We start from the raw sequence: 17,479 nt of genomic DNA, 5'->3' as shown, positions 1-17,479 counted from the left end.
CTCCACCCAACCAGATGTCCCCCTGCAAATAGAAGGCTCCCTACGACCAGAGGAGTCCAAGGAAAGACAGACCTCCAATCAATCAGTGAGGTACGAGAAAAGACAGACCTCCAATCAATCAGTGAGGTACGAGGAAAGACAGACCTCCAATCAATCAGTGAGGTACGAGGAAAGACAGACCTCCAATCAATCAGGGAGGTCTAACGAAATACAGACCTCCAATCAACCAGGGCTCTCCATGCATAGCGTGGCTCAGCCGTTGCACCGACCCACACCCAGGTTGCAATCAGAGGAGTCCACGCAAAGCCAAACCTCCACACAAACATGGAGGTCTGAGGAAAGACAGACATCCATGCGACCAACCTCCACTGGTTGCATGAAGGGGCTTCATGTTGGCGTTGGCGTGAAGGCCAATCTATGCCCGGCTCGGCCTTTACGCCGACCCACACCCAGGTGGCACTAACCTAGGTCACTATCCAAACCTAGGTTTTGCTAACACTCGGCATTAATTACTTCATTAATTGATCTCTCTAAATTGTCCTAAGGTGTGAATGTGTGTGCGCAAGGATAAGTGTGTTAGATGATGGATGAATATTTGTTAAAAGTGTCTGACAGTAGAATATGAAACAGAAAATCTGCGAAAATGCATCTAGCTCTGCTACTGTCCAGAAACAACCAATCAGAACCAAAAGGCAAACCTTTGGTTCTGATTGGTTTCTAATGTGTTGAATGTGTCTCAGCACATTCAACACATTAGACTACTAGTGTACTGCAGCTACACAATTGGCAGAAAAACACCCTAATATTATATCATCATTGTTTATAATGATTTAGAAAACAAAATGCTGTACAGGTTTGTCAAAACTATTTCGACCCACATTAGAACTATGCATTGATTTCCTTCATTTTAGTAGCTGTGATTTTGCGTAATCCACACATTTTCCCTAACCCCAAACAATTTTAGTCTATTCCTAACCCTAACCCTACCTAAAACTTAATCAGCATCTTACCTCTAAATGTTACCCCTGACCCAAAGCAATGACCAAAGCCTGGTCCTAATATGATGGAACTAATGCAGTGTTTCTCAATTCTGGTCCTCAGGCCCCCCTGTCCTGCATGTTTTAGGTGTTCCCCTTCTGCCACACACCTGGATTGAATCTGTGGGTGATTAACATGCTACTGCAGTACTTGATGACTGCAGAAGAGGTCATGCTGTTCTGGAACAGCTGTTCTGAAACAGAGACACATCTAAAACATGCAGAGCAGGGGGTTTAAGGACTGAAATTGAGAAGCACTGACCTAATGTGACACTGGACATATAATGGTGCGTTCACACCAAATGCGTTTTGAGCATCAGGCACAGCTGGTTTGCATTCAAAGTCTATGTGGAGGCGCGTCGAGGGCTATTGCATCGCGCTTCAAGCCTCTAGAGCGGCGTAATTTGAACCATTTGGAGCGTTTGACACATCTAGCGCATCCGACACTCCACATAGACTTTGAATATAAACCAGACTCGCCTGACGCTCAAAACGTGTTTGATGTTAATGCATCAGTAGAATGTTCAGTTCTACTGGTAACAATGACATCAGCAGTGATGACATCACTCTTTGATGCATCAAATGAATCTCTCTCTTGAGTATAGCACACAGTCTGTTTTTCAGACCTGTTCCTGTTTCAGAGTTATAAGTTATGAATCTTCTCCAGGAGTATTGTTAAAATGATTTGAAGGTGCAGAATCAGCCCAGTACAAGTTCACATTCTCAGGTTAGAGTGACTCACCTGGTATAAAGTTAATTTTTTGGTACTGGAATCACACGGAAGATAAATTAGTTTAATCAAAGTATGTCATGAATATGTGTGCATGTACTCCATCTTAAGTCCAGAGCACACTAGATTTTTGTTGCTTTTGCCACCACTTGATGATATGCATATAAGATATAACATAAACATCACCATTCAGAGATGCAATGAGTTTATAGTAGTTGTTTCACCATGTCTGTAGTTCTGACGTTCTGCCATCACTGTGGTTCTAAAGAGCAGCTCAGAGAGGCAGACAAAATTCTATGTCTATTTTGAGTCTAACTGACACTGTTTTGTGTCAGTTAGACTTTTGTTTTGAGTTAAATTTGGCTCGTTTTTTGTTAATTATGTCGCCACAGTTACTCGAAATGCCAACAAAAGTAATAGCTCCCCTCACGGGATTGAGCCTCACGTTTTGATATACCATATATATTGTGAGGGGGCACGCAGCGGCATGAGCCGCATTAACGGTAGCAGGAAGCGGCAGTTATTTTGAGGTATAGAACAATAGGTGCCTGCCATGCAATGCATAGGGATTACATCCCTATGCATTGCTATGGGCAGGCCCCAATAAATCAATTAATCCCATGATAAATAAAAATGAGCTCAATTTCCATTTGCATTCCATTTTCTTCCTCCTTCTACCAACGCATAGATGCCAAAAGTCTTCAGTGTGGTTCTTTGGTCTCAACTGGCCATTTTTTTTGAAGGACATGTTTGTTTACAGAAACATTCTTGTTTACATTCTGTTCGTTGTTTCTGTTGCTTTGTTTATCTATTTTGGATATTTAAAATGTCTTCCAGTTCTGGAGTTAAATGCTCATTAGTATTTAAAGTTTATTAATATTTGAGAATGTGTTCTGGCATCATTATGCCATTACCATTACTTAAAAATTGTCTCACAGCAAACATATTATCATTTATCGCGATAACTTCTGGGACAATTTATCGTCAAATAAATAAATACAAATCTTTTTTTTTTTTTGTCTTTGTTAAAATCCCCCAATGAAGTTTTGAGTCGAGACGTAGCTTTCACATTTATGCAAATACACATAGCGATTATAAAATCCTAAAAACTGTCTGGTCCAGTTACACTTCACATGAATGCTTTAAGAAATTAAATTCCGTCATTATCCTTTTGTTTTAATCGCAGTTGTTCAGCTCCGCCCGCCACCAATTGATACGAATCCCCGAATCCAAAGCAAAAACATAACGCAGTCATCAATCACATCCCACTGATGAGGCTCTCAATCAGGACGCATGAAAGAAGCTGGAGAGCCATATTTACAGTTTCGCTTTCAATAAGAGAAAGAAAGAAAAAACATTTCTGTCACAAGCAAGGCCAAAGCGCAGAAGTGTTATTGCACTGCGACCTGAGAGGCAGACTGCAATTGAGGAAACTCCGCTGCTCTTTTTGCCTGTGGCTCGGCAGGGGGAAGAAAAAAAGAAGCTTGCGCCGTGCGATTGCAGCAGCGGCCCGGAGAAATGAGTCTGCAGTCATTAAGGCTGCTTGTAAATGCATCCGAGCCAGCCGGCGCCAGATCGATTTTGCTATTTCTGATTGGCCCTCTGTTATTACCCCGAGAGGGTGACAGCGCGGGGAGTGGCTGGGAGGAGCGGGGAGTGGGCAAGGGAGGCAAAACGGACTCTAATTGATGCTGTCACTGGTTTAATTTTTTTTTTCTTCCACCTGGAACATTCTGTCTGGTCTTTCTCAATCTTGAGATGGATACAGACATAAAGAAATGGGAAATGTGAGGTCAGCATCCACTTGGGATGTATATGTCACAGCTGGTGGATGTTGTGGATATTTATTATGCACATTGGCAAAGCTGAAGGATACTGATTGATGGAGGAGGAAAGTATAATGTGCATTTTTATCCCTCCCCCCTTTACCTTTATACGTCTTAATAAAATCCACCCTTACTACCCTTAAGCTGTCTGGTAGACTCCGTTTGATTGAAGACCAAAATTTCAAACGATCCAAACTCTTTGAAAAACCTGTTCCCCTCCTCGCCTGTGGCGAAGGAAATGACACAAAAACCTCTGAAAAAACAACGAGTGCTACTTCCTTCCTCGCCAAAATGTAAACAAAAATAGAGTGGCATCAGATTTTTGCAGATTTCTCTTTTGTCGTTGGCTAAAGACGACGAACCATTTATCCCTCTAGCGCTAGACAAAATTTTAATTTCAAGTTAACTTTTAACATGTTGGGGGTGAGAGAGAAAGAAAATGCTATGCATGTTTCTGATTATATAATCAATAAAATTCCCAAATTTCCAGGAAAAAAAAAATACATATAGATATATAAAATGATGGGGTGTCAATAGTTTTACTAGGAATTTGCAGAATTTTTTGTATACTCTTTAGGCGTGTGAGAGAGATCTGGATCAAGAGAAATCTTCCTGAGTAGTAAAGTGTCAGTGGGACAGGAGATGCTTTTATATCTAAAGGAACAGAACTAATTGAGCCCCTTTTTTCTTTCTGAAACTGCCTCAAAGACCAAGTGAAAAAAAAAAAGAAGAAAGCCACCATTTAGAGGTATGGGAAAACGTGAGGATCAAGTGCTAATGGTACAGGAGAATTATGATCTCAGCAGAAGTGTTGGTCGAAGTGTGTTCTCAGCCACGCCCTTTGTAACAAATGCAGAGGTGTATTCAACAACAGAACACACACGTACACACACACACACACACACACACACACCCCTCGGCATCATTAGCCGCGGAGCATGCAGTGCTCTGGGAGTAATTGGCTGCCCTCTCAGCCTCCTAATGGCTACGGGAGGAGAAGACCGGCGGCTAGCTAGCGCGATTACTGTTACTTATTAAATCCTCTGCTCCAAACTTCTCATTACTTCCTTTCTTTTTGATTTCCCCTCATTCCCTTCTGTTTCAAACGTCCTTGGCCGTGCTTTCTTGTTCAATCTGTGTTTGGGTTTTAAGCGGGGGAAAAAGAAGAAAAGATTGGAGCCACTACTAATTGCCCGGTCAGATTATTCCGTACCCTCGTCTTTTCGTCTGAATTCACAGGAGACGAGGAAGCTGGACCTCCCCGTGATGAGGTCTGTGCTGCTCAACCTCCATGTCTCATTTGCTTTGTGGAACAGCAGACAGCTGCAGTCTGTTGGTGAACTGGGATCTGAATGATAATACCTGGTTTTTGTCAGGATGATTCACTCGAGAGCAAATTCTCTGTGGTAATGCATTTCCACTCTCACAGGTATCTTCTGCTTTTCCTGTTTTGTTTTGTTTTTTAACACTTGAATGTTTCAGATCATCAAAGAGAGTTGAATATCAAACCAAGGTAACTTGGCCACAAGTGGAAAAAATAATTAGCCTGTTTGTACCACAGTTGGTATCAAAAACAACAATCGAGAGTCATTTATTCACAGTGTTATGGAGGAAATGTGGCCCCTTAATTTCTTGCAGAACAATTTAATTCAGCTGCACTGAAAGGAATTTAAGAATGAACTCCGTTTAAGGACATTCCACTGCATCTCAATTACTGTAGACTTTAACTAGGCCTTAGAAGAGCGTCAATTTTGTAGCAGCATTCAGCTTCTACGCACCAAAAACACAAAAGAAACTTCCAGAAAACGGCAAACCTTTCAAAACACTTGAGTTCCTTTTAATCAAGGCTAAACCCCCACCTGCTTATAGTTACCTTTGATTCAGAACTGCAATATTGATCAATATATTTGATGTATAATTGATTGATGGTATGTGACACGTTGGTTAGTGTGTTATGTTTTTGGGATGTAAAGCACTTTGAACTGCCTCGTTGCTGAAATGTGCTTCACAAATAAACTTGCCTAACAATTTGTATTATTATTTTCAACCATTCAGAGTCGGAGTTGCTGGTGTATTTCCAGTCATTTTCCGACTGACATGCCCTGGAGCTGAAAGTATGGAATTGTTCGGAAGTACATTCAGGAGCAGAATCTTGTTTAAACAAGAAAACTTTATCAGAAGACTTTTATAAACGTGTAACAAGATTTATATCTCTTTAAAACTAAAATATCATCTCTCTCAAACAGGAAAGGCGTAACGGTAAAAAAGCAACTCATCTTGGAATTTTTAAACTATAAGAAACGGAGTCATGAGGAGAGTTATAGCAATGCCTTTTTAACGAGTCATAACGTTTTTTGTTCAAGAAACGTTTTCTATGGCTTTCTTGTCATGCCATAGAAAACTAGTCTTGTTTTATCAAGAAGTGAGTTTTATATCTCGCTACGATGAGAAGCTCTCAACGAATTTTGCCTCTTGTTGAAATGTAAAACTTTCTTCTTATGGGATTTTGCTCCTGAATTTAGCTCCAATCTCTGACTGTTAAACACTTTAGTGCGAAGGTCAAGCCAACTTACTTGTACGGCACATTTAGGCAACAAGGCTTTTCAAAGTGCTTTACGTCATAAAAACACAAAAATTTCATGGTTCATTACAATTGACAAATCCATTACAGGAAGTTGTCCAAGTTTCGGAGAAGCAAAGCGACTCCAAACCATGATGCAAGCACCACCATGTTTGACTCTGGTCATGTTCTTATTCCGAAGCTCCAAAAAATAATCTATTTTTGTGTCATTAGTCCTCGCAACTTTTTTTTTTAATTTCAATTTTTGAGGTTTATCCCAAACCTGAGATAGACAGTCTTTTGATTCTCTTATAGCTTCCCCCCAAATAAAAACTCTGTGTCTGATATCAAAATTTGTGTCATGATCTAAATTTTAATTTAAGCTTGATTAAGAAAAATAAATAAAAAAGCAAATTCTGTGAAGGGTAAGTGGTTTTTACAGCCCCGTAAATTCTCCGCTGGCTCCAAGCTAATCCCAATCCAAGCCTCACCTCGGGCCGATTGGAAGAATTGGGCTTGGGAGTGTTCTTTTCCGCTCTGAATCACCCACCCCCTGCAGAGCAGTCGCTCTCTCAGTCTACCACCGGGATGGCTGGGCGTCTGACAGGGCAGGAGTTGCCCACAGCAGGGAGGGTCAGGCCAGATTACTGCGAAACACAGACCTCAGATGAACCCCTGACAGCCACACGGCACTCAAATATTGAAAATACAATATTTCTGATAACCAGACCTGTCACGATAGCACATTTTGCTGGCTGATAAATTGCTTGAGTATTGCGATAAACAACAATGTTGTCGTTTCTAAATCATTTTCAAGTGATATATCGACAACGGCATAATAATACAAATTCGGCCTCTCACGGTCCAATAAACTTTGATTTTGTAAAGAACACTGGAACTGGAAGACATTTTAAATATTGAAAATAAAACACAACAGCCAAAAACAATGAACAAAACAAACAAACAAAGAAAACACAACTGAAACCGTAATAAAATACATTATTGTTAAGTGTCGGTAAACAAAATTGCCCTTTTCTAGTAAAAAAAACCCCATTTCAGACAAATTCTACCATATTGCATGTTTTACATGCATGTTTGCATGTTCTTTCTGCATTATGGAAATGGAAGGGGCTTCAGAATATGGACAAGTAATTTTAAATCTCTTTTTAAAGATGTGGAGCCAAAAGTCAAACACAATTGGGAGTGACGTCACAGTCCTAGTCAGCATGTCACAACCTTCCCCGTTGTATTCTTTTCTTTTTTTAAAAGTACTGCAACATTAATCCAGATTACTTAAAGGATCAAGACAGAAGCACTATACAGTATCCGGTGTTTTACTAAAGTACAAGAGCAGACGGTGCAATTTTATGATGTGGTACACAAACCACCATACTGAGATTGATCATTTTGGTTGTATTAATATAAATATGAATGCTTTCCATTTCAGTCGCTGTAAGCAACATTTTGAGCTTTAACCAACTGCGATTATAAACGGAATTTGACTACGTTTTATCATACAAGATCAAATGTGAATTTATGCAATTAAATTTGAATCAGCAAATTTGACTGGATTGATGTGATTATGTAAATCGAATGCTGAGACCGAACGCAATTTGAGCGTCGGGGCGTCTGGTTTAGTTTTTATGTAGAGGCGCATCTAGGGCATGTCAAAGTCTCATGGCGCATTTCGCGTTTGCAGCATTTTGAGCATTCGACGCATGTCCAACCTGGCTGACGCTGGAGTTGGAAAATCTGAACTTTTGCTAGCTACCAAACTCACATCAGTTCCGAATTATATGGTGAATTCAAACACGTGTAGAGGCGCCCTACGACATCCTCTTGCTTTTAGTAATTAAAGCCAAGATACACTCTCAATATTTAAATTGCCAGTGTTCAAGAGCAAAATGTCAATCGTTTGACTTCAATGTGCACAATTAAAGTCTTTTGTCAATTTGGTTTCATGACAGGACAAACTGTGTTATCTGTCTCTTAGTTTTACAAACATATCAAGTAAAGTGAAGTGAAAGAGGCATAGGATGTGAAGAGGATTGTCAATACTGGATATTGGCAGGAAATGGGAAGCAAACCACAGCATCACGATGATGAGAACGTGACTACTCACTGTTTGCTAATTGACAAGTGATATAACTCAGTGGAAAAAGAAAAGCTTCCATTTCCCCTCTGTTCTGTGCCGCCATTGGTCCAAACATCTACTGCACTTTGCAGTCGTTTGTACGTCTTAAACCTTTTTGCATTTTTCTTATAGTTTTATTGGGTGTTTATGCATAAAGACAAAACAGTGCATACTGATGAACTAAAAAGGAAAATGTTAAAATGGACTGAGTTCATAGTCATACTGACCACTCAAAAAGCTGTTTGTGTGCACACAATCATGGACCATAACTTGGGGCTAAGTGCCTTGCCCAGGGGCACATCAACAGATGACTTGGGAGCTGAAATCGCACCCACAGTCCCCCAATTGCAAGATGACCACTTTACTTGCTGAACCATAGTTATAAATAAAATCAGAAACATATGGCATGCAAATTTTATATTCTTCCTTCTTGAATTTGATACTCCCAACAATTAGTCACACTAATAGTTGACTCAAAAGTCTGACTTGTATGCTAAGAGTGTCAGGAATACGTTTAATGTTCAAAGAAAGCCATAGAAAGTGATTTTACTGCGTAAAAACTATGTGGGACTACATACAAACACATGCCATATTTGTCACTTTTGTTGCAGAAAAACACTGAAAGCCATACGCCCTTTTCCTTCTACAATTATGCGTTACTTCGTGTTGGTCAATCACATCAAATCCCAATAAAATTAATTTCAGGGTAAGATTTTATTCCGTTGCACTGTTGTTGCCAGTGTTTAATGATTTTCCAATTAAAACAGCCTCAGAGTTGTCACTGGAGAAGATTTGGCCCTTGTGTTGTTTCTGAACCCCTGAAAATATGGAAAAACAGAGATTTCCGGAATCATAGCAACAATCTTATCCCCTGTGTAAATCAACAGCAGTATAATGTAGGTTAGAAAAAGGAGCTCTGAGATGTTGTGCCTCTGTCTGTGGTCACGTGACAAGAATGAATCCTGGTTTCAAAGTCACTTTGGTACTTATGTATTCAACGCATGCTAGTAGAGGGGGCAGCGTGTCAAGATTTCTGGCAGCGTCATATGAAACCAAGGTCGCTTATATGAGAAGAGCTGCATTGGTCATGTAAATGTGACAGCGTAGAGAACGGGACACAGACAGAAAGGCATTGTACACTCAGCAGAAAAGCCAAACCGGGCCCCTCGTTGACGCACCTTAACCACAACATCTGTTGTGTTTGTGGGGTATGATGCCTCCTTGTTGAAATCTCCTCTGGTGTGTAGCAGAAGGAAGGCTTTGCCTGTGTGTGCGCACTTATGAGTCTAAGTGACACAGAGAGTAGTGCTCCAGCGCACATTTATCCTCTTATGTAACAACTAGACAAGCATAAGCACATGTGGCCTAAACGATGCCTCGACCCAACGAAGCATAGGCGGCAAAGTCCTGCCTGATTCGAGCGTGTTTGAGCATCTCTCTGCAGCGCGCTACGTCGGTTTTGTGAGAGGAAGGCCCCACACCTCAATGTTCCCATTAACCTGGAGTCAAACGCATTGGCTGCTCACTTCACCATCACCCTGCTGTAGAGACTGATGGCAGTGACACAAGGCTCTGACTCCTCTTTAAAACGACTAAACAGATGACTTTCAGCGCTAATTCCACTTGCCTGCGCATGACGCAAAGCCTGACAGAAACTTGTTCAATCCCAGAGGATTATACACGGAAGGTGTGCAACAGCTGGGTGGCATTTAGGAGAAGAAGATGTGCGGGGCAAATGTATTGTGCTATCAACGCAGCGTGGCAGAGGTAGAGTCAGGCTTGTTAAGTCGCAGGTCGTGAGCGCTTCCCTGGCAGCTGAGAATCTAAGGATGCACTGTTGTATGTCTCAGATGAGGTGGGGAGTATGGGACTCCTGACTCTAATCTTATTTGCCTAGCTCTTAAACCTGCTGTCAATCACTAGGAGAGTCTCATTTTTCTTATCTATGACAAAGGCAAAATGACTCAGGAAAGCTTCTATGAGTATCGATACATCGATAAGAAAATTTGGGTTGATATCAAAAACCTATCTTACCATTGCTGAAGTAACTGATACTTACTGATATTGGCTATATACAGTATTTTCTTACTCTTTTGACACCATGACAAAAATTGGCACACCACTGACATTGCTTTTCTTCTCCAGTTAACCCTCCCGATCCAGCACTGCGTCACTATCACTGCATTATAGCCAAACAAATACCACCAAAAACATCTTCCCTGCACATCCTGAAACAGAAACACAACATAATGGATGTAAGCAACGGTTGTTGTTGTTTTTGTGATTTTGGGATCTGATGGTGGAGAAACCACCACCGTTTCTCCACTGTCTGACCGTGATATCTGCTGCGCTCCTTCTGAGTGTTGTGCTACGGAGGGTTAAATAGGTTTTTTATGCACTAGTAAGTATAGCAAAGATGGGTTAAAAAGCATTTTTTGTGAAACAACTGAAACTGCACTGGTGATATATTATGGGTTGTATGTGAACACAAAGGTAGTCTGAGCTCAGGTGTCTTTTATCTTGTTCTTTTTTTTTTTTTTTTAAATCACAGTACTCCATAACCTCTCTGTATCTACCTACAGGTATAGAAACAACTAGAAACTTCATCAAATAAAACAACAAGTCACAAATAACTGATAAAAACTGTTCTTACAATTTATTTTTATGAATTCAACTGAGGGGAATTGAGCATCAACGAGCCGATATTCATAAGCCTAGCTGTCGCTACATGAGACAGAATGCTAACTAGCATGAATAGTTGTAAGAGCAACCTTCTGCATACGACACTAATTTGTGTCGGCAACGTGAGCGAGCAGTGACACTAATATGAGCACACATATCTGTGAATGTAGAATAGTGTATGGCCTGTGCGTTTACAACTTCACATATAAGGGAGCCACACCATCAGTCAATCACAGGCAGGCCTTTTTCGTCCAATCAGAGTACTCCTTGCAAATACTGGCTAAATAACAATCAATCAGAACCACCAGATCAAAAGACTTAATGGCAGAGATTAGTAAACAAATGGTAAGATTTAGGAAAACACAAGAAACTTAAGACAATATATATATATAATTTATTAATTTTTTAATTCTTTTTTTTTTTGGAGAATAGGGCACCAAAACTGGCACTAGCCCAGTAGCCCTCATCCTTTTATATCCGGCCCTGTATTTAACCATATAGATATTTGAACTTGCAGAAAATATATATGTTTTTAATTTGCAACAAACAAATGCTATCTCTTTCTCTCTATTAAGATGAAATAGAATCCAGCTCTAGTGGAGAAAGGTGGCAGATCCGCAGCATCTTGTCCCATGTTCAGATCATTCATAAAAACTGCAGGCCCACTCTGCTCCCGTGTTATTGGCTCTGCCAAATAAAGGAGCTGTCCGCATTTGTCGCTAAGCCGCACTGAAACACGAAGCACGTGTTTTAATATGGTGAGATGACCCCGAGAGGCAGTACGGGACTGTTTTTTTCTACTCCCCCCTATTTTTTTCTTTTCTTCTTTCTGTCCTTACGCAGCCCGGGAACGCACATTTCTGCCCCCCTCCGCAAGTAAAACAAAAGCGTCTCCGTTTCCACTCTCCGATCTCCTTCTGTCCCGGTCACCGGTGTTATTACAATTGCAAAAACGGTACAGATTAATGTTGAGCGCTTTTCCTTACCGGTTGTAGCGACGGGGCTCTGGAGCGGGAGGGTCTCCCCTGCTGCGTGGAGGGATGCTCGGCTCGCACCGGACGCTTTCCTCCGGGACCGAATAATAATAATAATAAAAACCAGATCTCCTTATCGCTCACACACACACACACATACACACACACACCCCTACTGCAACACACGTCCCAGTAGCTATATAGGGTGTATATATGTCTGTGGAGCTACAGCAGCCGAAGCCTGCAGAGCATGTTACCGTGCAGGCAGCAGTGATGGTGCTGCTGTAGCTGCTGGGGCGCTCGCTCTCCTCCAGAGGCAGAGACCGGGACAACAGCGCGGAGGAGCGGGACGCGGAGGACAGCAGCGCTGTTGGTTGGAGTGATGTGCGCCGTCGGAGTGGATTTAAAATGAGGGGGGGTTGGGGACGGTGTGGCCGGGATTACGTGGTAGGGGTTTAATTAGATAGCGCTGCGCCTATTGGCACCGACGATGCGCAAAGCCCTCCTTCTCCTCCTCCTCCCACCCGCGTCTCCTTTTCCAGATGGGAGCGTGGCACCGGCGCACAGTGATAGTAAGCCACGCTGGGTCTGTTGTACTGTTATTTACTCGGTCTGTCTCTCGTCGCTGATTGTGGATCAGATGTTAAAATAGCGCCCCTGCTCTATAAAATCTATTATTGCCAGATGAGTCTGGGATCCAGTGACTGGTTAGTCAGGTAGGATCAGTGGAGAAGAATTCATAGCTATTAAAAAGCAAATTTCGTAGAAATTCGTAGAGTAATTGTAGCTGGGGCACAAGAAAGGGGTGTTTTAAAATGTAAATCTGCACAAAATGTTTTTTTAAAAACTGAAAAAATTTGTTTTAGAATTCGAAAATTTGCTAAAGAAATGCTGGTATTTTGAGATTCATCTCAGAAATAAAATATTTTTTCTAGAAATAAAAGGGAAATTTCGGAGACTCCGAAACTCACTTTTGTTTTCCTCAAAAGATTTTTCAGATTAATCTCAACATTCCTGAGGTTTTTTTTGGTGAAAATCTACTACTGTCACAATGGCCCTAATATGCAGTTGTGAATTTCTTAGTATTTTATTAGGATTTTTATGACAGTCCAAGTTAAAATAATACAAAATGGTGACCCTTTAACAGTGTTTTTACCAGCATTGAACTAAGGAGGAGGAGCAGAGGAGTTTTGTCATGGAAGGCGGGGCTACGTCCACCCACGGATTTTGCACAGCTAACTGGTTGCCATGGGAAATTAAAGGATTTCTCAAACATCCATGAAAGAATCAAAGCAACACCATGGGTATGTAATTGATGAGGGAATAACATGACGTGATGTAAAGCCCAACATAATACTGCCCCTTTAATAACTGCATCATGCATTTGCTTTCACTTCAACCCCAGTCTCTATTTTCAGTCTCTAAAATCTGTTCTTCCAGCATTTCCCTATATTATGCTTCATCTATCTTCCTATCAACTCTGACCTGCTTCCCCACCGCATGATGCTGCCACCAGCATGTTAGGATGATGCATTTAAGAGTGATGCATTTGGATTTTTGTCCTAAAAGTTTAGCTTGTACAGAATGCGTGTTGTTTAAGTTGCAGTCAACTCTAAAAGAACTTTGTGTTCATGGTTTTGTCTGAAAACAACAATGTTTTCACAGGAGAGCAGATTGGTTCCATTTTCAATGATTACTCGCAAAAGTAAAAAAAAACAAACAAAAAAACCCCCTGCAATATTTATTTAAGCTATAATGTATAAACAAAAAGAAACTTACTGACAGAGGGGGTGGGGAGGGGGTGCCGCTATCACCCCAGGAAACACATTTCATCATACTGTCAAGAAGTTTAAGGAACAAAAATATTCATTTAAAAACACTGAGGCCAGATTCCATTTTCCCCCGAAGCACAACTTGCTGGTGTTTCCACTCCTGAGAAGATTGTGAATCTTTCCACGTTGAAAGTCGACTTTAAAAATACCCATAACACTTCCCTGAATGATTGACCACTAATTGGTTGTCTCAGATCACTCTGATCTGATACCCTTCCTCCATGACGTCGCGTTGGCTCCAAAGATGAATCCTCCCGACCTGTGAACTGTCAAAAACGTCTGCTTTTGTAGGAGTTCACACCTACTGAACACCAGGTAATTAAGTTCTTTTCGTTAGCCGCACGGGAATAACTTTAACATTTTCCTGTATTTTATAGTGACTAAAAATGACAGGATGGAGTATTTTCGAGGTTGTACTCACACATCTCTGAGTTGAGAGATGTGTGAGTACTTGAAAGGATTGTGAAAGTGCATAACACAGAAATGGCCTTTAGTGTGTAGTTTAGTTATATATTTCAGTTGTCCTGTTGCGATTTTGAGTTTCCTTATGTGGTTCTAAACATATTAGAGTGAAGATCTCACTACGGACATTTTCACTGTAGGTGCTCAGTACACAAAACATTGAAAGTATAGCATATGTCCAGTAATGAATAGTATATAACACATTTTAAAATTCATTAAAATGATTTAGTCCTGATTATTGCAAATGGTAAAATTCTCAGATACATGAATAAAATATGTAGTTATATTTGTATAAAAAGTTTTCACAACATTAAATTAGCCTCATTAGTTAAGCTAAAGCTGGTTTAACATGTTTGTGTGCTAGCTAGCTACTCAAATCTCAGCTTGTTGTTGGTTAGTACAGCTAAAACTAGTTATTTACTTAGGCTGCATATAAGCACACATTATCTACAGACTATACACTTTATTTTAGATCAGTTAGAGTCATCAAAATAATCTCTATTTACTAAATGTGAGAATAATTAATCGGGTCATTATGGCCAAACATTTCAATATTTATTACATTAGCCCAAGGGATGTATCTTAAATTTAAAAAAAATTGATAAATAAATAAAGTTGGTTTTCATGACTGCATTTGCAGACTGTAGTCTATCATTTTAATGTTGATTTTGGAGTCATGGCTTCTTCCTTGCTATCTAGTCTTACAGGCGATGTCAGTAGGGTTTCACAGTGGGACTCTGGTCGGTTTCAGTCAGTATCTTCAAGACAAAACATGTTTATTTGTTGAGTAGAAATCCTGTATTGGTACTGAACGGTACCATGGCTGAACATTGTCATGGTCTTTATACTGGCATGTAATTCTGTGAACAGATTAATCATTCAGGGAAGTGTTATGGGTGTTTTTAAAGTAGACTTTCAACAGGGAAAGATTCACAATCTTGAAAAAAAAATATTGAGCTCCTCCAATATGTTCTTCAGACATATTGGAGGAGCTCAATATTTTTCGCATATTACAGTTAGGGCCAGAAATATTTGGACAGTAACACAATTTTCGCGAGTTGGGCTCTGCATGCCACCGCATTGGATTTGAAATGAAACCTCTACAATAGCATTCAAGTGCAGATTGTAACGTTTAATTTAAAGGGTTGAACAAAAATATCTGATAGAAAATGTAGGAATTGTACACATTTCTTTACAAACACTCCACATTTTAGGAGCTCAAAAGTAATTGGACAAATAAACAGAACCCAAACAAAATAGATTTTTTCAATATTTTGTTGCGAATCCTTTGGAGGCAATCACTGCCTTAAGTCTGGAACCCATGGACATCACCAAACGCTGGGTTTCCTCCCTCTTAATGCTTTGCCAGGCCTTTACAGCCGCAGCCTTCAGGTCTTGCTTGTTTGTGGGTCTTTCCGTCTGAAGTCTGGATTTGAGCAAGTGAAATGCATGCTCAATTGGGTTAAGATCTGGTGATTGACTTGGCCATTGCAGAATGTTCCACTTTTTTGCACTCATGAACTCCTGGGTAGCTTTGGCTGTATGCTTGGGGTCATTGTCCATCTGTACTGTGAAGCGCCGTCCGATCAACTTTGCAGCATTTGGATGAATCTGGGCTGAAAGTATATCCCGGTACACTTCAGAATTCATCCGGCTACTCTTGTCTGCTGTTATGTCATCAATAAACACAAGTGACCCAGTGCCATTGAAAGCCATGCATGCCCATGCCATCACGTTGCCTCCACCATGTTTTACAGAGGATGTGGTGTGCCTTGGATCATGTGCCATTCCCTTTCTTCTCCAAACTTTTTTCTTCCCATCATTCTGGTACAGGTTGATCTTTGTCTCATCTGTCCATAGAATACTTTTCCAGAACTGGGCTGGCTTCTTCAGGTGTTTTTCGGCAAATTTAACTCTGGCCTGTCTATTTTTGGAATTGATGAATGGTTTGCATCTAGATGTGAACCCTTTGTATTTACTTTCATGGAGTCTTCTCTTTACTGTTGACTTAGAGACAGATACACCTACTTCCCTGAGAGTGTTCTGGACTTCAGTTGATGTTGTGAACGGGTTCTTCTTCACCAAATAAAGTATGCGGCGATCATCCACCACGGTTGTCTTCCGTGGACGCCCAGGCCTTTTTGAGTTCCCAAGCTCACCAGTGAATTCCTTTTTTCTCAGAATGTACCCGACTGTTGATTTTGCTACTCCAAGCATGTCTGCTATCTCTCTGATGGATTTTTTCTTTTTTTTCAGCCTCAGGATGTTCTGCTTCACCTCAATTGAGAGTTCCTTTGACCGCATGTTGTCTGGTCATAGCAACAGCTTCCAAATGCAAAACCACACACCTGGAATCAACCCCAGACCTTTTAACTACTTAATTGATTACAGGTTAACGAGGGAGACACCTTCTGAGTTAATTACAGCCCTTAGAGTCCATTGTCCAATTACTTTTGGTCCCTTGAAAAAGAGGAGGCTATGCATTACAGAGCTATGATTCCTAAACCCTTTCTCCAATTTGGATGTGGAAACTCTCATATTGCAGCTGGGAGTGTGCACTTTCAGCCCATATTATATATATAATTGTATTTCCGAACATGTTTTTGTAAACAGCTAAAATAACAAAACTTGTGTCACTGTCCAAATATTTCTGGCCCTAACTGTATATGTCTCATATTAGATTGTCAGGATATAGTCACAGTTTTAACAAATATATATAAAAAAACATTGTTTATAAAAGTGACACACTGCAGCTTTAAGTAATTTGGGAAAGCCTAAATGTAGACATTATGACTTTGTAAAATTCTTGGCAAGTCTGGTTCATCATAGGATACAATTTCCACATGCCTTGAGGTGTTAATTGGTTGTCTCAACACCAAACATGGTTATTTGCTGAGTAAACAACAAATAAACAGACATTGGAGTCTTTTTCATTCTTCAGACATTATTGTTGTCTGAAGAAATGCACCAACAACCAGTCATAGCCAGGAGGAGGGTCTTAGCGCTGTCAATCAAGCTCATGTACTCGCTGCATGAGCGAGTACATGAGTTCATGTAATTGCTCATGCAGTACATGAGCATGATGTACTGCTCATCATGTACTGCTATCAAAATAAACCTGACTTGGGACGTGCTGTGGTGGCGCAGGGGGTTAGCACGCCCCACGTTTGGAGGCCTTAGTCCTCGACGCGGACGTCGCGGGTTCGACTCCCGGTCCCGGCGACCGTTGCCGCATGTCTTCC

The 17,479-nt window shown here is 40.7% G+C and overlaps 1 protein-coding gene across 2 annotated transcripts in view; it reads right to left on the bottom strand.

The window, feature by feature from the left end:
• Positions 1–12,392, bottom strand: part of LOC114155602 (hippocalcin-like protein 1) — a 57,266-nt gene extending 44,874 nt beyond the window's left edge. The window contains exon 1 of one of the 2 annotated variants that reach the window (XM_028035569.1): positions 12,201–12,392. The gene's annotated coding sequence lies outside the window, so the exon portion shown is untranslated. Of the gene's footprint in view, positions 1–11,955 lie in introns of both variants that reach the window. The other variant, XM_028035568.1, reaches the window with a different exon arrangement.
• Positions 12,393–17,479: the final 5,087 nt, after the last annotated feature.

This window comes from Xiphophorus couchianus, chromosome 13, assembly GCF_001444195.1.
Source record: "Xiphophorus couchianus chromosome 13, X_couchianus-1.0, whole genome shotgun sequence".
NCBI classification, from domain to species: Eukaryota; Metazoa; Chordata; class Actinopteri; order Cyprinodontiformes; family Poeciliidae; genus Xiphophorus; species Xiphophorus couchianus.
This window is presented reverse-complemented; position numbering and strand designations above follow the sequence as displayed.